This window comes from Nomia melanderi, chromosome 7, assembly GCF_051020985.1.
Source record: "Nomia melanderi isolate GNS246 chromosome 7, iyNomMela1, whole genome shotgun sequence".
Taxonomy (NCBI): domain Eukaryota; kingdom Metazoa; phylum Arthropoda; class Insecta; order Hymenoptera; family Halictidae; genus Nomia; species Nomia melanderi.
In genome coordinates, this window is record NC_135005.1 from 5,969,990 (window position 1) to 5,994,400 (window position 24,411).

General features: G+C 45.7%; 1 protein-coding gene across 4 annotated transcripts in view; it reads right to left on the reverse strand.

The window, feature by feature from the left end:
• The window catches only part of klu (zinc finger protein klumpfuss), a 346,064-nt gene that overhangs the window by 205,467 nt on the left and 116,186 nt on the right, over positions 1-24,411 (reverse strand). The window contains exons 1-2 of one of the 4 annotated variants that reach the window (XR_012998903.1): positions 11,608-11,714; positions 2,359-2,528 (exon numbers count right to left, since the gene is read on the reverse strand). The gene's annotated coding sequence lies outside the window, so the exon portion shown is untranslated. Of the gene's footprint in view, positions 1-723; positions 2,529-2,765; positions 3,272-11,607; positions 11,715-24,411 lie in introns of those variants that run through there. The other 3 variants (XR_012998902.1, XR_012998901.1, XR_012998904.1) reach the window with 3 other exon arrangements.

Below are 24,411 nucleotides of genomic sequence, written 5' to 3' on the forward strand. Positions count from 1 at the left end.
GCATACGCTGAACGAGGAAAAGGATTTACGGTAGCTAACCCCCTGCGCGTATTATTCCTTTTCTTCTTTTTCTTCTTCTTCGTCTTCTTCTTCTTCTTCTTCTTCTTCTTCTTCTTCTTCTTCTTCTTCTTCTTCTTCTTCTTCTTCTTCTTCTTCTTCTTCTTCTTCTTCTTCTTCTTCTACTAATACTACTACTACTACTACTACTACTTATTCTTCTTGCTGTTCTTCTTGTTTCTCTTTGTCGTCGTCTTCTATTAAGGAACGGGAAAAAAGGGAGCGCGGTCGTGAGAGATGTCGACTTCGCTTTTGTTCGGGGATGGAGGTCAGTCGCAACGGTTAGGTTCGCGTGCCTGCGGCGAGCGAAAGCTACGCTACCGCGGAGGACACGCCGGTGAACACGGAGGATCGCACGGAAGCAGAACAATAAGAAGCCGAGATGTCGATGTTATTAACCCTCTTTATCGTCTGCTTGCCTTATTCAACGTGAGCTTCTTTCGTTTGGTGTTTCGAAAACAAGCAAAAGTTTTTTTGGATGAGATATAATCTAGTATTCATCTAGTTAAACAGTGACTTTTAAAATCTCAAGAAACTGAAAATTAACTTACATTTTTACCGCTGTAGCTTATTTCAATTAATACTTGTGTTGGAATAGAAACATATTCGATCCATAAATAACTGATACGCGCATAAAAAGAAAAGTTACAGATGTATTTTATTGTTTTTCGTTCACTGATTCTAGTCACAAACGTTATAATATACTTAATCACATAACTTTACAGTTTATAAAGACAAATTCTACGTGGTTCTGCTTCGGAGCTCTCAACTGTTAACTTGCCTTTTCCAGTTACAGTGATAAGAATTAACGAAGAACGATCGCTCGAAACGTAAGCCCTTTGCGCATCTGTTCGTCTGTGAGAGATATGCCGCCGCATCCCGTCCAGTGTATAAATTACGAGTAAATAATAGTGCGCGAAGGAGTCGCGTGCCGTGCGCCCCTTTTCGTTTCGTTGCGCGTTCACCGCGCCGCTGGGTAGCAGAGCCGTGTTCGAGCCGCGACCTTTGCCACGCGGCGGCGAGAGAACATAAAAAAGGAGTGAAACGGAAGGAAAAAGAGAAAAGGAGAAAAGAAGAGCACGACTATCGCGTGTGCCGATCTCACTCGATAATTCGGCGAGATTACGAGCTACCGAGCTCGACAATGGAGACTCGGCGGTCCCGAGGGCAGGATTACCGGGTATTCGTTAACCAATTAACCGATTACCGAGGTTACGATTATACGAATTCCCTCCGCGATCCGTTCGGGCAAAGCCCTCCGGTCATACGCGAGAGGTATGAAAATTGATACTCTTGTGTTCGCTACCGAGCACGCCACGGTAATCGTTCCCGGGGTGTTGAAATGATAATTCTATTTATTTTTCGTCAACCGTTGGATCAGCAACCAAAATATTCACAACTATCTGGACTTTAGCAAAGTTGAACTTTAGCGAATTTTCAAGGATTTGGCGAAGTATTGAGCGAAGAATATTGTTTTTTCCTGTTTATCGTAGATATGTATGTTAATTTTATTTATTAGTCATCTTGTATGAAGTGATATGTTCCAAAACATTGTAGTATGTGTAATGCAACGAGATTATACATGTGTTGAAGACGTCATTGTCTATTTTAGAACACGTTTGAATGTGCGTGGCAATGTCTTTCCAGCACAAGAAGTTAATATTGGATGTTCTTGTATAAATTTATGTGTTACCTATACCCAGATTGAAGTGTAAATTACGAAGCATAAATAAGTGAAAAATTTGAGAAAAACAATTTTATGGAAAATTTCATTTCCTAGATAATCGATTTCGCAGGCAACGTGTATTGGTATACGTTTGCAATAAGAAAAATGTTATACACGAATTTCTCTTGCTCCATCTAATGAAACGAGGTGTATAAAAGGGTAGAGTACCGTATATAATGATCTGTTATTAATATCCGATAGCAATTCCGTTGATAAGAAATTAGCGTGTCAATCAATTTCCGTTTGAATATTCATATCGACTCGAGAAGTTTCGTTCGATATTCGTTTATTAGCATCGGTAGGCTATAGTACGTTAATTGTAATAAAATTTCTTAAGATTCATAATTAATGATTACCGTGTTCATTCGACGACTGTATATAAATTATGCGACTAGTATACGACGCCCATAAGAATTCGAAATAAAATGCAAATCGTACTCGACGGCATAGCATCGATATACGAAACCAGCAATAAAGTCTGGGAAAATGGTGATTGAAAATTTCCATTCATGTGTATCAATCTATATTGGAAGCAGAATATTTGAAATGCTAATTGTCGCACGGATACTACTTACCTTCTCTACAAAATGCATACGCATAGCACGCCTTAAGATTTGTGAAATATCTTCTGTGTCGGTGAATGCCTTTTGAAGTCTTGCAGATAAGAAGGAGAATTAGAATTGTTCTTCCTATAACATTCCAAAATGGTTTCTCGTGTAATCGTCATCGCAACCTTCGAACTTGTCTATAACAAAAATGATTTACAAGATTCGTAAATTTTTCAGACTAATTTAACAAAATTGTCTTACGCAAGAAGATGCCGATAAAAGTATCGACTATCAAAAATCGATGGACAGATTTACGTTTCTCGAAAAAATCAGCAAAGTCGAAAACGGTGGATATTAATCAACGTGTCAATGTAAACGGTCACGTGACTGCCTGCAATGTCGATCGAACGCAATCGTGCCAGCCAATCACTGACCTTCGTAACAACAGGTGTCCAATCGTGTACGAGCGTGGCGTTATTGGGCCATAAACAAACGATGCGTGATCACTCGCATTACACTTATCTCGTACACGGAACAAATTTCGTTCTGAGATTGACACCGATCGAATTGCCGGAAACAAATATTTACCCTCAATAATTAACTTTCTCCTGTCCAACCTGTTCCCTTTTAGTTGTTTTATCCAAATCGACATGCTTCTGAAGTCGATCATTACTCTATATTCATAGTTAAGTAGTCTGTCTCAATCTTTCTGTTTCGCCTTATACTTTATCGCGCTTCGAATAACATCACCCCGTATCCCGATGATATTTAAATATTATTTACCGTAGTTTACGAATCAAAACATAGATTAAGGATATCGATAAATTTTGGGGAATCGAAGCATCATCGTTCAGAGGTAAGATGTCACCATCGCAACTCGAAATATGTGGTGGTCATTAGAACGACCTACCTCGAATGACTCATCCCGTCTAATAATATAGCGCTGAAATATTATCGATTACATCACTATTATGTAATATAACGGTCTTACACAGTCACATTAACATCCGAACAACCAATAGATCCCCTTAATTACTTCCTGCAGCATCTTCTATTCCGAGGGATCATTCTTTATTACCGGGTTACTGACTTCGCGCGTTCGTAACACGCATAATACTCATATCACATATTCGTCGCGTAAACAATTCTTTTCCATAAAAAATCGCTTATTCGTCGAATCGTTCTCAGTGTCTATTTAACCTTAATCCCATCGCGAATGAATATATTTCAATCTTCTCGGCGTGATACCGATGAGATACGACCATTTCACCGGAAATCAGATGGAACAATGTAACCGCGGCCTGTAGATCTTCCTTGCGAGGGAAGATGGTGGCCAGATCGAAATAGATCGCCGACCCACAATCCATGCGGGCTCACTGGTCAGTTAATCACCCCGTCTTCGACGCAATTATCCCAAGTAGGCGCGAGATCGGTGAGCGCGATCCGCTCGGACGTGTGCATCGGTGGTTCGGCTACTCTGCGATTCTATAACCGATGCTATCCGCGGGTGTGCTTGCGAGACGCGTCAACGACACGCGTCCGTCGTCCAACTTCTCAGCTACTTTCCTTCTGCTGCCTTTTGAAATTGAACGTTTGATAAATAAAAATTGTAAAGTATAATGATATACTTGGTCGATTAAACAATTCTATAATTTCAAATTTGTTTAAGCGATGCGCTAGAAATTCATCAGCAAGCCAGCACATTGGTTGTCTAATAGACTCATTTTTAATATACGACAAGAAATTTCTAAACCTGGTCGGTCTAAACTAAGTCTAAGCGCAGTTTAAACCTAGTCCACGAGACTAAGTCTCTTTTCAGCTTATCGGTAGTCTCATTCTACAGTTAAACTCGAGTTGGAATCCTAACCTATAGTCGAGCTTTAGCGAAATCTATAGCTCGAAGCACTGGCGAGTCTCTATTACAAAAAAGCCAAGTACCGCAGTCTACATAACCTAACCTACAATTAGTTCAAAAAGTGAAGTAAATAACCTACAACTAACAGGTGTAATACTTTCATTCAACCCAAGTCTAGTGAACTGCAACCTGTTCAACCGATGGAAAACGGTTCAAATCACCCTTCTCCCAGCCACTCTGTCTGCGTCAACGGAATGCGACCACTTTACGCTCTCCATGTAACGTGGTAATGTAATAAGCTCGGCGAACCCGTTTACAAATGTTCAGTATTTAGATAACAAACGGTTTTGCGGCGATCATTCGGAGCGTCAAATTATCGGTAGAACTACCGGTTATCTTTCGAACGCGGAACGCTCGAACCTCGTGGCGCCTATTTAATTACCTTGGCACGGGATTGCGCGTTCGAGTGCCAGAGGCGATTATTCTTTTCCGAATCTGGTTTAATGAGCCGCCCAGTATATCGTTCATACACGCCACGCGACAATATTCCACGTCGGACTCGCGTCTCCTCCCACTTCCCTTCCCCGATACCCGTGAAAATTCTGAAACGGTGAATTACGGTTCATAAATCAGGCTCGGCCCTAATGACTGTTTGGACCCGGCTCTCGCCGGATGCCGATCGCGCAGGAACTGCGATATCCATTGGAATCCAGTAGCACCACCGAGAGCCATGCGCTGATTTTTCAATAAAAGAAGTCTTGTATATATCTCATAACTGTAACTGCGTTCCAGACACTTTCGATATCTCCCCGATCAGCCAACGGATTCTGCTATACGAAATCATTTCGATTAGAAGATGTAATGACAAAATGTTCCTATTGAGATATTACGTAACGCGTGAACATTCCGCACACAATTATTTTTAATTATATAAGTACCAGTCGGCTATATCCATTGGAGCAGATAGATTTCGATTAAAAGCTTGAAAGACTTTCAGTCGAGTATCTCTGATTTGTAAATTAATAGATGCAAATGAGTTAAACAAGGGAACTTCCTGGAATCCGTCTACTTAGATGGATTTTTTATGAAAACCTCATCAGGCAACTGCTAATAAGCTTCCCAATGGCTTACAACCTTACATTAAAAAGTAATCTAAGAAGTTCCATCGAACGGTACTCCTCGAATAATAATTAGATCACGATACTCGATATGATTTGCGGATTCAGGCTGGTCCGCTCGAAGCCAAATTAACTGAAACGTGTGTTTAACGTTTTCGCACGACTCGCTTCCAGCGAATCGGCATCCTTCGATCTTTCCTTCGCGAACAGCCCGGGGAAATGGATCGAGTGAAAGCGAGGCATTGTCTAGTCTTGAATCTGTCCGCCCTTTCCGCTGATTCCTTCCGTTCTCTCCCTCCTACATGGCCTGACTCCGCCCTCCTCGTTCCAGATCTAGAATCTCGCGTTTTCGCTTGCACGACGTAAGTTATACACTTCCATTCCCTTGAACAATTATCCGACTCGATCCCCGATCCGTGTCATCGTTCTCCTTGTCTCCCCGGGAAAAGAGAAGAACGATGGCGGGCAATTCCAAACAATTAACAAGTCGAAATAGAACGGCCGGCCTCGTGGAATCCTGCGGCAGAAGAAAGCGCGGGGAACGGATCTCTGGGCGGCGGATTCGAACGCGAGAGGACCATAACAGCCCGGGCACGGGACGAATTATTGCTAAACCGGGAAGGTGGGTACTGTACATCGCACATCAATTCCCGTGACTTTATCGCTAACATTTGTCTTCGTGTTACTATTGTAAGAGCACGGTGAACGGTTGCGCGGAGCATGGCGGATGGAAAATAACAGATGAAAATACGTGCCGGATCCGGCTGGGGACCAGATAAATTAGATCCGCGAGAGATCGATGTATCCCCCGATATTTCGCGCGTGTCGCCGCGCAACGGCACCGCGAAATAAATAACAGAACTAGTCTTCACGTGACTTCATATTCGGAGTGGATGTCCTATTTTGACAGGCTCGCGGTCTCGATTCCGATAAGTACGATTCTCGCGAGATATCGAGCGGTTGTGTTAGGGAGAGTGTACAAGGTAGCTGCGGTAGAAGCTAAAAGAGAGTTTTTGAATGAGGGGTAGGGTTAGTGATACCGAAGATCTGAAAATGTATTGTGTTACTCGTAACGTTGGTCAATTATTAAATGTAGCTCTATGGATTACTGTAACGTAAGCACTTCTAATATAAAAACGAAAGCACGCATTTCTACGTTCTGTTCTGATCGAGTGCCGCAGCTGGTACTAAATTATAGATCGCCGAGGTTCAGATTAATTCGAATTTCTGAGTGTGCGATACAGGACATTTCGCTCCACCGATAAATCTGAACGAGACGACAAGCTAATAGACCGTATTACAATAAAACGGTTGAAAAATTACACGCTAATGCTGATTTAAACGACGATTATAGGCATATTCGCCATTTCGATTCGGTTATTGTATAATATCAATGATTTTTTCAGATCCGTTAAAGTGATTTCATTAATGAAATTAGTAAAGCGGAACGTTAACGGGAACAGAATCCCATAACCGAGATTTAAGACACGTGCAATTACGAGCATTGTACAATTAAAAGAACATTACCCACTTTAATAAAGTGTTATTTATGTTGACAACAACGCGGGACATTTTTATTGAGTTCGCGTAACCGAGATTAAGTGTAAAATCTCTGTCGCTCGAATAATTATGAGCGGTACTGTTAATACCCTAATTATGCTCGCAACACTTTCACCAGCACACATTAGCGGATATATTTATTGCATCACTGTTAAATTTACGCAGTACTTAAACTAACTAATGCTTCTAGTATTAATAACGCAAGAGATATAAAAAGTTAACGCGTTTAATATTCCAGTAACGCAGTAAATATTCCCGGTAGTGCGCGGTGGTGACATTTCTTCGATTCTTGGAAGAAATGGCGGCACTCGTCGCGGTAACGAATGGACCGCTAGAAGTCAAAGTTCCTTCCCAGAGTGCTAAACGATGTCAATGCCGGTCACAAAGTCGCTCCGTTCACGGCGACACGCAAAACGCAGACCGCGACCGCGTGCGCGATGTAAATTGTGTTTTCTTAAGCACGCTAACGTCCCTCACAAAGGGAGCCACGCTGAAACACATATTAATCAAACCGGAGTCCCGCTCGCAATGGGACACAAAGGACTAATTAAGATTTCTGGCCGCGCGTGGAGGTAGCTAAAAACTGAGAAAGCCGACCTTGCTCTCGTTATTTAGTGTTGATTTACGATTATTTTCAATGGGCCGCTCTATTATTTTCGCTCTCGCGCGCACCTCGCTTCGCGAGAGTCGCTCGCTCCGATTCGTCTTGCCCCGGCTGGCAAGTGGCAATGGCGGGCGGCTCGCCTCCGCTCGAGCTCGTATCGGATTTTACGCCGTGTCGCTCGGCCCTCGTATCGAATCGCGACGCGTTAATCATCCCTTCCTGCCGCATAATCAGCTGTGTCCCTTTAACACGCTTTCTCCCGAGTAAATCGTACGCCGCTCGATACGGTCCTTCGCCCGGACTCGAAGATCCATTTCTCCATCGACACATTGCGGGAACCTATTTTTCGGAAACAGTGAACCACTGCAGATTCGCTGAGCTGATGAAACGGAGTTCCCTATTATTTCGACTTCTGTGGAACAATCTACGAGAATAGAAATTCGCTGGAACTTCTCTGGTTTGCACGGAAAAAGTAAAACTTTTCTACGCTTTCTTTGGGCATGCAGATGCAATCTCTTCGCGCTGACTTGCGGACTTTCTGTGTCTTCTAAGACAGACCTAATTATTTCCAACTTCTCGTTCTCGAATCATCACTCGATAACATCCAGTTCATCAAACTATAATTTTTACATTTCCGTGGCAGTGCAAAATCGCTTCGCGAATTTTTCCTTGCCTTCGACACTTGGACCCAAACACGGAAAAACAACCAATCCCCGCGATTGTTCAAAGAAAAATCTCGGTCAACTCGCTTCGGCCGATTTTTACGACTTTCAACAACTTCCGTGTGCCGGTGGCGAGCGAAAGAGCCACGTACTGCACCAAAGGCTCATAAACCGCTCGTTTGATCCCGCGCGACACTCGAACAGTTTCGAGGGACAGTGCACACGTTGAAGCCACTGTTACTGGTACCGCACGCCCAATGCGCCGCAGCCCGAGCGTGCATAATGCGTTAGTGCTAAATTTACGTTCTGGCGACGCGCATCTAGACGTACGTGGGAGGAGTCCGCATCAGTCTCTCCGTCTCTCCTAACTGCTCGCGGATTGCGCTCCTTCTCCGTTCCTCTTTCCCCTGTAATCCCCCGTGCCCCGTCCTCCCCGTATCCTCCGCATCCATCCATTTCCCAATGATTCTCTCTCCCTCTGTCCCGATCTTGTCATCTTCTCTGGCCGCTTGCGCAAGCCTGCCGACGGTGTTGCCACTTGACTGGCTATTTGTTACTCGCAACCATACGCGATGAATAATCGCCGACGTCACGTTGCCTAGGTGTAAGACGACGTTTCCACGTTCGCGAAACGGAACGTGTGGAATCGTTTCCTGCATAACGCGCGGTACGTGCGGGTAGGGTCGGATAGGCACGCCCCCGTCGTCATTTTGCGTTTGCCGGACCAGAGGCTTTTTACTTGTCCATCGATTCGTCCGTACGTCCGTGGTTTGATTAATCGACCGAGGTACCTTCGAATCTTATCATTCGCGCGGGAGCCTTTTTCTTTTTGCAACGTGTCGGTGAAATATCATTTCGTCAGCGACACGCGAGTGTTAGCGCCGTCGTTCCGCGGCCGCGGGAACGATATTCTGTACCGGTTCCTAAGCGATTACCGATGTCATTAAGCCCGACTGGATGGCAGATAAACTAGCCGCAGTACTAAGTCGTCTTATTTATTGCCGATTATCCGCCGCAGGATTTCTAGCTACCAGCGGACCGTATTTCCCGCGTGGAATGAAGTTGTCATCGGCTCGATGCTCTATCCCTAATCCCCTTCCTCCCCCCACCGATTCACCTGCATCTTGTCTCGAGTTCCTAACGGACCACCTTGGAAAGTCTTTTAATTGCCGCCTGTCCTTTACTCAAGACGTATTAAGCCGCACCAATCGGAAAAAGGAGCATCTTGCAACCAGGATCAGCGCGTTTAATGAGAGGTTTCGGTGTACATACTTGTGTGTGCACGTTCCACGAATTGAAGACGCGTTGCAGTTTATAGTATACGTACTATGAATTTTGAAAGATATCTGTTTTCCTTAGATTTGTTGTTTAAATAAATTGATTAATTTACTAGGATTTACGAAATTACTGTTCGCACGAGTCGTTTCAATGGTAAATAGTCGCGAGCATCGCAAAATAACACGGGAGTCGCGTACAATTTTATTACGCCGCTTGTGTCAAGTGTTTCGTACGGTAAAAGGTGCTATAAACATATAAACCTCGGTCTAATTGTCGCCGACAGAAAACTGTTGGGAGAATGACTTGTCGTTAAGAGGAAAGTCGTATCCTTAAATACGGTCGGTCATTTTTCACGGAAACGTAATTGACGCATAGCTATATGGCAATAGCTCCATTAACGCACGAACGCAGCTAATTATTCTTCCAGTCGTGCCTCAGAAAACTAAATTATTCGTTGGCAGTTTTCCTAAATAACCAATCGCGTCGCGTCATCGCGTGGTCGATAGGTTGATATTTCGATAAGCAAAAACACTTCCCGATAAATTGTTTCTCGCTAATTATCCGATCTATCCGTTAATTTTAGGTATAAATATACGCTCGGGTATCTTTTATTCAATACCGAAAGCGTTTTTATATTTCGAGTCGTATAAGCTTATATAGTAACGCGAAAGAGAAGAAACTTTGCGTGTTATTAAGGGTTTCAAGTTTCAAAAGTTAGTCATCGAGGTTCAGTACCTTGGCACCTTACGTAAAACTGGGTATCCATTTAAAACTAAACCTATCATGCTGCCAGGCACATTTACCAGGAGCGCATACTGCATTGAGAATGACTATAGGTTCAACAATCCCCTCAAATAGCTACATTCAACGGAAGATTCGCTCGCAAGAAATGCTTCCACGAGAGACTCGCGATAGTTTTACTGTCAAATCTACACCTAGCTTAACGAAGAGGGCCCGGACCCTGCCGCGGAATGTCCGCGAGTCATTAGTCGGGCAAATGGCGTCACGGTGGCTGGAGCACGTGGTATGATGTTCGCCTATCTTTCACCCTTTCTTTCTTTGTTTCCTTCTCTCTCCCACTGGTCCGCAAATCAACATGTCATAATCAGCTGGCTGTGAAAACAGACGTAGAAACGCGCAGCCCATTAGCCGAACAACGACAGCCACTGTTCCACGACCGGAGGCGGCCGTTTCCCTGATATCGCGACACGACGCGCGCGGATCAGCCCCGAGGTCGTCTCACGGAACGTCGACGGACACGCGATTGGCTTGGAGGCTCCGTCACCGTGGAGGTGGTCACGGTTCCATTACACGCTTCCGCGAAACTCATTCAGCCGTTTTCCGCGCTGTTTCAATGAGATGTCTGCGTGTCCCCGACGTTTATTCATGGACACCGCTAACGAAAACGGTATAAATAGTCCGCGGCGGAGGGAGGGCGTCGTTTGGGTGACGCGTTACTCGCGCGCGAAAATAGTAAATGGACAAATTATCTGTTGTTTAATTAGCATTATGTATCTCCGACGGTAGACAGCTGTTTCAATTATGACTTGCCGGGCGGACATTAGCTGGGACTGGCATCCCTGATCTCGCCGCGAAAACGTTCGCCGCGGTAAATGCTCGAAATTCTTTCGAGACTCCACTTATTTATAGTGAACCGCGAGTCTGCGCTTGATATCGTCAGCTATGCCGAACTCGCACCCCAAGCACATGCGTTGTTTTTCAAATTTCTAGAAAAGACGAAACTTACGAAGGCTCCTGACACTAATCGTATAGATTGGGAATAACGTAAAACTCCCCGGTGTTGCATTAATATCTTCCAGATGGTCTCGTGTAGAAGGTCGGATGAAATCATTATCGACCAGATAATCGGCAATAAAACCGAGAAGGAAGCTGCTTAATCTGACACTTGAAACACAGACGCATATAAGGAATATCTGATATCCCCGGGCTCGGCGGCGTGTTGCATTCTTTCTCGTGCTCCCACGCGAGCATCCTTCTCTCGTCGTGATCGGTTATCTCGAGCGACGCGACGCGACACGGGAGAGAGTCGAAGGACGAAATCGTGCGCGCGAGAGAGCGTGTGTGTCGGGGAGACACGCGGGCGACAGGTGGCGTTTCCTACGCGGCAGGCAGACCGGAAGCTTTCCCTTGGCTGAGCGACCGGCCGACGATGGAAACGGGATTTTCGCGTGCTCGCACCTTCCGCGCCGTGTCGCGCCTCCTCTACACGGCCTGTTCGACGTCCGACCAGCGATCGCTGACAGGTTTGCAGTTCTCCTTATAATAGCTGCCTCACCGAACCACCGTCGTCCACTGTCTAACGACCGAACGCATAACCCACCACGCTGCTGTCTATTTATAAGACGTTCGCAATCCCGCGTCACACTCGTATACGCAAAAGTTATTATGCCGATCTGTGCGTTGCACGGCTACGCGACTATCGTTGGGGAAGGTAATTTGGGCTACCGTCAGCCGCAACATTGTATTGTTGGGAGAAGACTTGATGGCTCAGATGGAGACAGGGGTAAGAGAGGTCTTTCGTTGAATGTTTTGTTTATAGCTTTGATTGGTGTGACTGTACTGGCAAATAGCAAAGTAGTATTGAAAATGAGGTGAGAAAAGATGATTGATCAATTAGAACCACATTCGAAATCGTTCGAAAGGAAGATTCCCTTTTTACTTTTCGTCCTTCTTTCGTTTCTTCATGGTCATCCATGAATATTTATGAATCACTTAGTATTTATCAGCTGGTCGAGTCGTAGATACACTGTGAATCTTTTCTTCCTTTTGTGAATCTACTTATGAACAGAGAAAAAGGTAACACGAATGAAACTTCACAGATGAATATACTTTAACTACACTGTTATCGATAAATTAGAATCTATCCTAAAGCAGGCTATATTTGAAGCTATAATTAAGACTAATCGCAGAGTCTTAACAAACCCGACACGTAAAGTCGAAACTTCTCAGTACGTAATAAAAGTAAACGGCGAAATCATCGATAAAGTAACGATTTACAATCTCGATCATCGACGCATTAACGTAGCATAATCCGCTAACCGACAGGGGAAGAATTTCAAGTAATCCCCAAAACGATTTCCAACCATCCCTTCAATTTCGATTATAATACGTATGTTTCTGCAGTGTGGCAGTTTCCAGGTAGCCAGGTGATGTATGTAAAACATTAGGTGTAGTTCGATAATTTGAACGATGCAAGTCATTAAAATTATATACCGCGTACTTACGTGAACCGTTCCGGCGTTGCCTCGATAACGCTACCTTGTGTTTACAGTATACGTCGAAAGTACGTAACTTTAATCACCTGTATCGTTTCAAATTATCAGTCGACTACACCTAACAATTTCCATAACATCGTCGGGGACCAGTGTATTACCTGTCCGGCAAAAACGCATTATAATTGAAGATCGAGGGAATCGCGGGGATCCGCTTGCCCTGACGGATGCCGTTTTCTTTCGCGGCAGATAGCGGTGGCCGAGGCCGAGACGATTCGTTCGGCAGGTGCTGCAGCCCGGTCGCGTCGCCCGCAGGTGAGCTGCGTGAGAGATGAGACCATGGAATGATCTCTGTCCGGGTGAGTCGAGGAATTTATTGCCAGACACGGAGAAATTCGCGGAACCCGGCGAAACGTCTCCGATCCATTTTGATATAGTGCGCGTAATTGCGGACGTGTCCTTGGGGGAAGCGGGTAAAATCATTGGTGGAGACAGGCGATCGTCCACCGGTGTCGATGACGCTGCTAATTTGAAAATATGTGCGACTTAATGTATGCATAACTTGTTAAGAAACCGTAAATCAGTCCGCGGATATGAAATACGCGCCGCTTCGCACGGGGATCGATTGGTCAAGAAGGGCGCACGCGCGCGCCACTGTCCGTACGAATAATAATTACCCTCCCGAGAAAGCATTCCTTGGAATTTCTGGAGCGAATTAACGTGTTCGCTGTCACGATAGACTTGAGCATTTCGTGTATCGATTATTCTTTTGTGACAAACATATATATTGAAACAGTTATCAATTACTTCGTATTGCAATTCTTATGTTGTCGTATTATCTACATGTTCAATAACTTTCATGCAATTTGAAAGCACCGATCATTGATGACTACTACCATAAACGATATTACGTTTGCGGTTTCGTTTTCAAGTTGTTGACTTTGTCGAAAGTATTCGAAAGCGATACGTGAAGTAGGAATTACAAGAGGTTAATAGATATTTAATTTAACTGTTCGATATTTAGTCATATGTACGGAAAATTATTATTAATGGACAACAGCTTTGAGATTGTACGGTTTCGTTATGTGAGAGATCGCGGTCGAAGTTCGGCTCCGTTCGCGATTTGTTCGACGGTTTCAACACCTCGGTGTTATCTGATTACGCGTAAATCAAACGGATGCCGATAACTTCAGCCAGACCGCAAAAAGAGCAGGGCTAATCATGGAATCGGGACCCATTACCGACGTTACAGCTGCTCATTAGCTTAACGGCCGAGTACAACAATGCGATACGCCCATTCCCGACGACGGGATATCACTGGCCCGCCGTAGGCGTGCATTTACGCGACGTATCGCATCGCGCTGATCAGACAAAAATAGTCGGACGTGACCGGGAACGTGGCATTTCCAGAAACGCGTTCGACGAGTTTCCCTTTTTGTTCGGCCTACTTGAACTCTGTTAAGAGGAGTGAAGCAAACCGAGGAAACTTGGTTCACATTGCAAACTGTCACACGGTGGAACGCCTGAATAATTATTAACTTCTGTTCTGTTGTTCACTTCCAACGTCATTTAATTTAACTCTACTTTGATATGGCACTTTAATCATTTATTCAAAAACATTTGAAAATGTAAAAATTGGAACTATGTATCATAATTACAGTACGATAAATAATTATAGTAAAAATTGTCAAAACAAGTAGATATTGAAATGCAATTAAATGTCACGCGTGTCTCCATATATTTCGTCTTTGATAATTGTCTCTCTTATTTAGTAAATTCACATTAGAAAAATTTGGAAGGAACAATACCATCCGAAAGAAAAAAATGTGTTCACTCAACAATTGCAATCAAGATTGCCTGAACCGTTAAGAAAGAAGCCGATCGTCGGGCGCGTGCCGCGAGCGAGAACACTCGGCGTGAACATTCTCGCGCGGCAGACGCTAATCAACGGTGATACGTCGCGGACAATATCGGCGATATAGTCGTTAATTGTTGTCACGCTGCCAGACGGATGTCAGCGTCATTCGTCGAGCGTACTCGCCGGATGCTTTTCTGCGGTGAACCGAGGAACGACGTAAAAACGACAGACACAGATTTATCGGCGTGACGCGGCCCTCACCACTGTCGTAGATATATATTTAGGGAGTGAATGCTGCATAGTTTCGGCTGTAATATCCTCTCCTGGGTTACGAGGCTTAAAGGCATCGTAACAACTAGGAACATGCGAATTCAGTGAAAGCTTCAGAGGCCTTTGGTCCGCGCGAGCGGCCTAGCGAACGAAAATGAAAGAGACAATGAGTCACCGTAGCACGGTTACCGTCACCAAATCGGGATACGCTCTATCTTCGTGCACATTGTCCTATAAATTCGCTGCAATAATTGGACCGCGGTAGTTCGCGCTTTCGTCGCATTTTCCAATACCCGGAAATCGATGGAACGAAGGATTCAACGAAGTCTGATATTGCATTTATGTATATTATGACGAACACAACGAACATATCTATCTTCAATCGATCATTTGTCGGAGGATTTCTGCGTAAAATCGTTTCGTAACATTCGCAAAAGTACAGATTAAAACGTAAATACGATGAATGACGTATGGAGATGAAATATACTTTAAACGATAGAGAGTTGATTTGCAAGAAAAAGGATATTCCGCTGCAGCTGCAATGGTAGTTACTGAACACCTTACCACTTTAATCCCTTCAAACACAAACAGTAATGACGATCTCGCGCTCTGCAATCAAACTTCCCAGAAAACCGTTCGAAAGGCTCGTACAATGAGGCAACGGAATTTGTATTTGGTTGTCTGGGACGGGCCCACGGGCCGCGCGGTCACCGAGACACGGTCGGGCCCGTCGTCCGGGAGTGAGCAACAATCGCACGGTTAAATCATCCTGGAGCGAGAGCGAGGGTATTTCACACCCACGCCTCCCACGTCAGAGTCGATAAAGAAACGCGGCTGCGGCTAATTGTTACGATGATGGATCGCCAGAGGAGGATAGGGCAACTCCGTCCCCGATCCCTCCTTCGCGTCGGCAGCCCCTCGCAACGTGATGAAATATGTTCCGCGGTTGTTCCGCGATAGGAACGCCGGCCGGACGACCGGTTAATGGTTCCCCCATTAGATAACGGACAATCGCGACGTCGGTTTTCCTTCCTTTGTCGACGGTCAAAAGCCGGCGACAATGAAGACGCGCGACACACGCCCCAAAAAAGGAAGAAAAGAAATAGGTCGCGAAAAACGAAAAACAGCCTTTCGATCTTCGTCCGCGCGTCAACGCATCGCATAGTCGATAGCGTAACGACACCGTGACCTATGCCCCCGCGAAACGCCTTGTAAAACGTTGGTCCCGTCGATGGAGCTACGATTTATAGGAATGCGCGCGTTATCCCGGCCCGGGACCGTCTCGGACTTATCGCGCGACATCACATCACCGTGCATGGCCGCAAATCTCCAGCAGTCGACGGGAAGGGACCGATGGTCGATCATCGCGCCTCTCGATCTCTCGGCGCAAGCTAGAGCAGCCGTCCAGACGCTACGGAGGGAGAGTAGTACGCGCGCGTAGAATAGAGAGGGAGAGAAAGAGCATGGCGGCGCGTGCACGACACGCCAATGGCGCGAGGCTATTAATTCGTCGAAGGACAATGGAGATATCATTCCGCGGCAGGGGATCGCGCGGGGCGCAATAATAATTTATTAACGTCCCACGTAATGCGACGCGTTATCTCGCGTCCGCCCACGCGTTCGGCTACCTCTGCGAGAACGCCTAGCGCACCCCGGCCACGGGCAACGGGCCGCGGTCAACCCGACACCGGCGGACGGCAGCAGCCGATCGTGTCAGCCGCAATTGTCATTTATCGTCCCGACGATTTACGGTTCCGTTTACACGGGCGCCGATACCGGGGACCGTCCCCAGAGTTTCGAGCGATTCATCAGCGCGCGATCGCTCGTATATCCTCGGCCGGCGACAGCGCAGCACCGTTCGTACTTGCTCACCGCGTACCACCTTTTACCGGGGGAACCCGCGTATCTCCGGTTGCGTCGCGCCGAGCACCACGCCGAGTACCACCCTGCCACCTCGCGCTGAACCACCAGCCCCGTGGACTCCGCCCTTCTCGCTTCGTTCTCGTTTTTACTTTCTCCTCTTCTTTTTTCGGCCGTCGGTTTACTCTTTTTTCTGTTCTTCTTCCTGAGAATTTCTTTCGCGTTCGAAAAACGTCGATTCGAACGAGCTGAGAGAAAATTTGAGATTTTCTAGTTCTTTCGTTTTGGTTGGTTCTTTGGCGGAGTTCAAAATATTATGTATGTCACGTGTATTTTGACGATCTATCTATCTATCTATCGAACATCGTTCGGTTTTTAAACGCGTGTTTTTTATCGAAGAAAATTAAACAGAGTCTCGTCCTTGCTCATCGTTTAGGGTCTATGCACACGAGCGACGCTGTACGATTTTAGAAGAACAAAGACATAAAGTTCTCTTATGCTTTTTAGTGAGACAAAAAAACATTGTTGCACTGTTACTCCAAAACAGTCGCACTGCAGCTGGATCGCGTCGTTCGTATTTGTAAGTCCTTATCGAGCTCCACGCTCGTTCGAGATCGTGTCCTCGTAACGCTAGTTTTCTTCGAAAAGCTCTCGGTTCAATAGGTGGACAGATCGGAAGCTGCGAGAAACGTCACGATCGTTTGGCGATAAAATTTCAATGATCGCGGCCTGCTCGAAGAAATGACGGAACGGAAGATCGTTACGTTCGATGTAGATTCGCCACGCGAGAGAGCCCATCGAAATCGCTCTGACTAGTCAGCCGTGTCCTCCCCTCGTAAGTATAGCTTAAGACCGGCAAGCAGGTTTTATATAACTGTATCCTTGCTGAATATATCATGGATAGAACGTGAGCGCGTACGGACGAGGTATCGAGCTAATTCACAGTCTTGTGCAACAATCGCGTTACATCATGTCCGATGAACGGCCGTGGTTTGTTGAAAAGGTGCTCCGAAGTCGAACAACGTTACCGGACAGCTTGAAATGGCGGCACGAAACTTTCATCCGTACTCGTTCAATATTTTTGGGAATCATTATGATTAGATTATAATATAATCGTTATGTCCGTGGGTCACGCGAAGCGTTCAATATTGGAACATATTCGTATTTCCTTAACTAAGCTAAGTTCTAAATGTATAGATAGTTTCATTTTTTATCAAGATGTGGAGAGCACTTATTCTGAGTAATAATATGTACTATCCTTTGTTATCCACTACCAAAGTTCATTCAGTGAGAACTACTAAAGAGTGATCTACAAGTAATGCGTACGACGTATATACAATCAACCGTTACAGAGTCAATTCCATCGAGAAACAGAATCGTCGAAGAACGTATCACCTGTGAAGAGACCCTTCGCGTGGTGGCGTTCGTCGCAGCGAATAGACGACGGAAAGCAACAAGCTGACAGTTCCCTGTGACACGGTAATTAAGGCTTGCTGCTTGACTCTGGCAATCGTGCGATCGAACCTTATAATCAAGTCGTAATTACCGCGAAGGCGATAGAAATATCCGGCCACGTGGGGATGAGGCTCTGCGTTTCCGCTCGCGGACTTGCTGCCATTTTGCTTGTTGCGTAAACGGATTATCCCCGATACAGCCGTATCGAGGATGAAACAACAGAAAAAATGAACATGGAAACAAGCGAGGCGTCAATTATCGTATGTCCCGTGTAATCAGACTCGATGTACGTGCGTTCATCTTCAAGTTAGTACCGATTACACGAGGCGAACTGCGAGAAACGGAACGCATGGACATCTTTATTAGGATTCTAGACACAGGAGGAAGCGTCCATGAAAGTAATTCTCTAACAATAAAAGGAGGATACAGTGGCGCGAATCGAACGATGCCACTTGGATAAACATAGCAAACATGCTCTTCGGATAACCGTCCGAACAAAGTTACTAATAACTTTGTGCATTTATCGTCGTAGTTGCTCGTTGAACACGATACAACGATATTTCCCGATATTTTGCTCAATGTACGGTTTGAATGAAACCATTTTAGTGTTCCCTGACTAAAAACTTATCCCGTGTAACGATGTCATTCAAATAAACCGAATACGACGCGATCAACACTGGCCTCGATGAAAAGTAACAAGAAATGAACCTGCAAAAATGAACTGTCGCAGAGGTCGAATAAATGTTCGAGCGTGACGACGGAAAAAATGTTGGAACGGAAGGGAAGAGTCAGCATAGTGCGAAATTATGTTAGTCGGATTTGGGTTTGCGTAAACTGCGAGAGAAATTAAGGGCCACGAGTCACCGCGGTAAATTTCCGTAAGAATTCTGACGAGCGGCGCGACGAACGTGCAACGATACGATTTCGAGAAATAAAGCCGTAAGAGAGGGGAGGAGAGAGCCGGGGCCAACTTTCCTGAGATCCTTACGTCCGGTTATGTTGTAATTGTTTAATTCCCCGTGAGGCTGCAGCGGGTCAGATGAAAGGCGACAGATAGGGCTTCCACGACGCGGTCGTTTCACGGGTCGTAGGAGGGCGCGGGGCGGAGGGGGCAGCCGAGAGATGCCTCGGAAATGCACGTAGGCAGACGTCTCATTAACGAAGCGTGACCAGGTAACAGCGACTGGTTACGAGTGCGCATTTACACGTGGCAACGTGTTACACGGATATTATGGTAACTCTTATCTATGGCTGGCATGTAGCCGAGGAATCTTCGGGGACGCTGCACCGGCCGACGAAGATGTGTTTCGCGGAAACATACCTCGGCTACGATCTCGTAAACGTCTTAGCCGAAACGAATTATTGAGGCAGTTGAACGGCTACGAGCACCGTTTTATGTGGGAAAGTGGGAAAAGATGCTCGGCGACCGCGATAACCGAACGAAAAAGATCGCGTAATTAGAGGGACTGCGGAATATCGATGAGTGATGTCACGCGAAAAATCGACTACACCTTGTACGCTGCGCACGATGGAAAATATTATTCCGATTGCTCAGCTTGATCTCGTAGAAAATTATATACGCGTTTGGCTCCCTTCTAAGGATTAATTATAGAGAGTAACTCGTTGGTTTCGTGTCGACAGCCATTAGCAAAACACTATACGAATATAGTGCTAACTGGATAACTAGAAAATAGCTAGAAAATAACTAAAAAAATCTATAGAAGTATTTTCCGACTGCAGAAAGTGATACAGAAAATACAACCGAATAGTCCCTCTTCCCACAAAATCTGAGTTTTCTTGTAAACTGATCCTTTCTCCACCGAGCTCGATAGAAGCATCAGACCCGTGATCCCGCGTCTCGAACACGGCGGACCGCCTCGAGATAATTCGGAGCAGCCAGTAAATAATTTCACGGAATTTTCTACCGCACGCAGGAACTGTGGCCTGAGGTGTATCAGAATCCGAGGGGGACAAATGGAGGAGGACTTCTAAGAAACCGGAGTACAACGTCCTAGCGGGAAGCGTTCGGGGCCCACGCTTGGAGCGGGGCCGTTCCCCCTCCCATCGTTCCGGCCGTGTCGTCGCGACGTCAGTGGATCGAGTACCACGAAGAGCACCATGACCTAGAACCATGAATCACATCACGGCCGAGAAATTTCAAGATCTCCTCGGGGAACAACGACCGCTCTTATCCACACTGATCTCCGTACGGTGAGTTTCAAAAAGCGTACCCGTTCCCGAGTCCCGGCCCCGAGAGAGCCGTAACACCTGATTTTTCTTATCTGTAGAATTAAGAACAAGCCCCGATGATGAGGCCCCGCGCCGGAATACGGGCCTGTGCAAGTGATACCCTTCGGCACGGAGCAAAGGGGCCGACGAGCGCGTAGCGAGGGTGTTAAAATCCTCGTTATGGGAGCGCGAAGGGCCGTGAGTGAGTTCAACGGCCAACGGGATTCATGATCCCATTCCGGATCGCCGTATCAGATTCTGGGAATGCTCGGAGTTCACCGCCGAACTCCCGTCGCTATGAAAATATGTTAGAAATTAGACCTTTTCTCACGATTACACGACAAAGCAGGAAAATGATCAAAGTTTAACTTTTTGCGGTCTTAGGTTGAAGCGGAGTCGATATTCAATGTTATTCCGAGGGAAATAAGTATTGACTATTTATCTACTGATGAAAGATTGTTGTTTTTAGCATTAAATCCGGCAATCTAATTCTTCGAGAACAAAACAGGTAGGATGTTTGGTTGGGATCGCATTCTCGAGAAAATCGAGGTAGACAGCGGAAACGTTTATTCGTATTCGAGTTGAATATTTTTGAGAAGATTAAAAAATTCTAATTCATTATACATTTTCGACGTATCTTTTAGCTCGAAACTCATTCGCTTCCCGGCTGTTACAGGACACCGTGTATACCTTACTAAGTAAGTGGCGTCTTCGGTTCAAAGAGATCGATGGGACGCGTAGCGTGACGAAATCTTGATAGCGAGTAAATTGATTCGTTAATTACCCGCGAACAGCTCGTAGAAGTTTTCGTTTTCGTTTTTGCAACCACATTTTCGATGGAGTTTTCAGGTGGGGCAGGTTTGAAGAAGTTCGACGGTTCGATGCTCGCTGGTGAACGTCATGCATCAGCGAACAAGCTAGCATTTGTCTGTGTTATTGGAGATGGAAGCATATAGTGAGTACCTTCCAATTTCTCAGCGTTGATTCGCTGTTACACCCTTTAAGAACGAACGTTGTTATTTTTGGAACGTAAAATTTTCATATTTCGAATAAAAAATTGCACACGAAAAACTTAATCAGTCGAATATCAAGAAATCAATACACACATTTCATCTATTTCGTTAGTATTTAAAAGTTCTATACGTAATTTAGCTTCCAACTGAAGATTTTGTGTAAGATGAAATGAAACTGTATGGATAGGAAAACACTTTAATACAATGTTGTCGCCTCGGCGGTTACAAAACGAGTGCTCCCAGAAGAGCACTGTTTAGTCTTGGGAACCCCCTTATCAGCGTAGCTCTCGCTCCGTTTATTGCACTCCGAGACTCGAGCACACCTTCTTTTAAGAACTCACGCATTGACGAAACGCAGGTAACTAGCGTTCGACTTTCCCCAGCGTTTACAATTTCTTACATTTGAATATTATAAAACATCATCTCTGGTGAATGATTAACTTACCAGAATTATCCGTGAAGGAAAGAAAAATGAAGACATTTCCTTTCCTTATTAATATCGTTCGAAGCACTTCCGGAGCTCCAATATTATATATCCCATATTATACTAAGAATATGTTATATAAAACACTACCAAGTGTACGTTGAACTTCACATCGCTATTCGCTGCTAGTGTGTTCGCGGATAACGTTAAGTCGAAAAAGAATAAGAAGAAGAAGAAGAGAAAGAAGCAGAAAGGTAAGAAGAGCGAAGCGGGAAGCGAGAGAAATAGACCGAAGAGGGATCGATGATCCGCCAACGCCCACGCGGCTCGCCCACAACCCCCGCGAGCACACGAGAGCTCGTCCCGATAAGCCTTCCGTTCATCGGTCACGTCTTAATCGACGCAGAGGCGCTCCGACAGGCCGCGGTTGGGGGTCGAGCGTCGACGTAACCGAATCGTTCGTCGAACCGAGCGAGATGCCTCTCGCGGCGATCGAACGTGGAACGAAAACGAAAGGGCAAGGTATTTGAAAAACGATCGGGGACCGCGGGCCCCAGGCTCAGCAGGGTCAAAGGGCGAAGCTGCCCCCTTGTTCTACACAGATCGACCATCAGCGGATACGCGACGACCACCTGCGCGCGTTCGATTAGTCCAACCTGTCTAATAAATGGAACCGTTTATTAGGTTGAAACATAAACGCGATTCGCGATCGTCCGATCAGATTCGTAGAATTCAACGATTTAGCGCTTATTCGCAATTATATGCTAAGACTCTATGTCGACTTTGGTTGACTCGATGATACAAATCTGTATCCCGATTCTCTGTTTTCAAAACTCCAATTTCTTTACAAAATGACTAGGTGTTTGCAGCAAGTGGAAAAACAGTAGTAACAGAATGAAACATACGTTGCCTAGAAAATCGTACCGGGAAAAGTACACCCGATGCTTCTGCGAGTAGTCCACTTATTCCAATTTGCGTGTTAACAGTGCGTTGCAGTGTTAACACATTGAGTTCACTGCAAAAGTTACGACACTTGATAAATATCCATTAGAATCGCGCTCTATACTTGTCGGCTCAATTTTCCACTTCCTTAGTGGTATTAGTAACGAGGAACAGACAGAAGGGATTTATGCAGCAACTCGACATTAGCCGTAACCACCCTTGGAACCAGTTATTCCGCTTTCTTCAGTGGTACCTCTGCCTCGCGTTAAATTGCGGCTCGAGGTTTACTCGAAAAACGTACCCTCCGAATACCTCGTGGCGAAACGGGCGTGGACCTTCGCTAAAGTTGCGTTTCAAAGATCTTGATCGAAACAGACGACGCGACGCGACGCGCGGTTCCTTCCCTTTCTTCCTTTCCTTTGCCGTACGCTCCGTCGCGTCGCGGCGTCACCTTGTCCCGAAAAACGAGGCGAGATTTTATGCGAGACGAAAAAGCGTCGAGTCAGAGGAGCCTCGGAAAGACGGACTATCGATGTCCCGGCGAGCGGCAGATGGAGGATTACCGGGACGAATCGTATTCTCTCGGCGGTGTCAATTAATCGACAGCGGCGATCGAAACCCGCGTTCATCGGTCGCGTCAAACTGTACTGCGTACGGACGAGTGCGCGGTATGTAGCCGCTGGCAGGTGATCCTCCGCGTAAAATTCTAATGAGAGAGTGCTGAATATAGCAATTTGTTCATCCGAAAGTTCTCCAGAGAATTATTTTGGAGATTCGTTGCGTTGTTAGGGAAAATTGGGAAGTTTCGGTAAGTCGACGAATTGCTAACCAATCTTTGCAATAAACCGATGTTAATATTATGTCATTAATATAACATATTGATAGAACTATTCTAAAATATAATAAAACCATTTTAAAGAATCATATCATTGTAAACTCTAAATTATTGTATAATCATTCCAAATAACCGCGGCATTCCGCGAGACTTCACCTACGTTAAAGTCGTTGACGTCGATGGGACTAATTGAAACATCCCGTAAAGATAACGAGCGAAGTCGCGACGAAAGGAGACGCGTCGTTAAACGCGGCTGCGAGTCGCCTTTCACCGAACAGGGCTCGCCACTGATTAGCGGGACATGTTCGATGCGTCACGTCGCGGGCCACGTCCGTGGCAAGATGCGATGAAAAGCACAGGGAAAATCAAGTTCCATGGAATGGTCTCATCTCTGCTTCGGCCGGCTCGTCTGAACGGTTTCTCGGGGCCTAAGTGGTCCCACGATTCCATTTGTGCGGGGCCCGTGAGTTATCGCGGGATATCACGACGACACGTAGTCCCCGGCACCCGTGCGTGTAAAAATCGTAATAACAGTTATCGCTGCTTGTCAATCGGCGCCGATTGAGTATTCATTAATTAAAATAATACGAGCCGGCACGGCGCGATAAGTGGTCCAGAGTGGGCCCACGCCTTATCCAGCCTCGAAAATATACGACCGCGGTCCCTCCGACCGATAGATCGCGCGACTTCCTCGCTCTGCGGCCCGATGAGCAACCAAGACCTTCTATCTGGCGACCCGGGACAAAAAACCTTATCGAACATGCAATCGCCATTATATAATCCGCAATAAACCAGTGCCAAAAGGGACCTGCCCTTGTGCGCGCTCCCATAGGGTACGTTTACAGCGGAGCTGCGAGGAGAACGTTAATTCACAATGCTTCTAT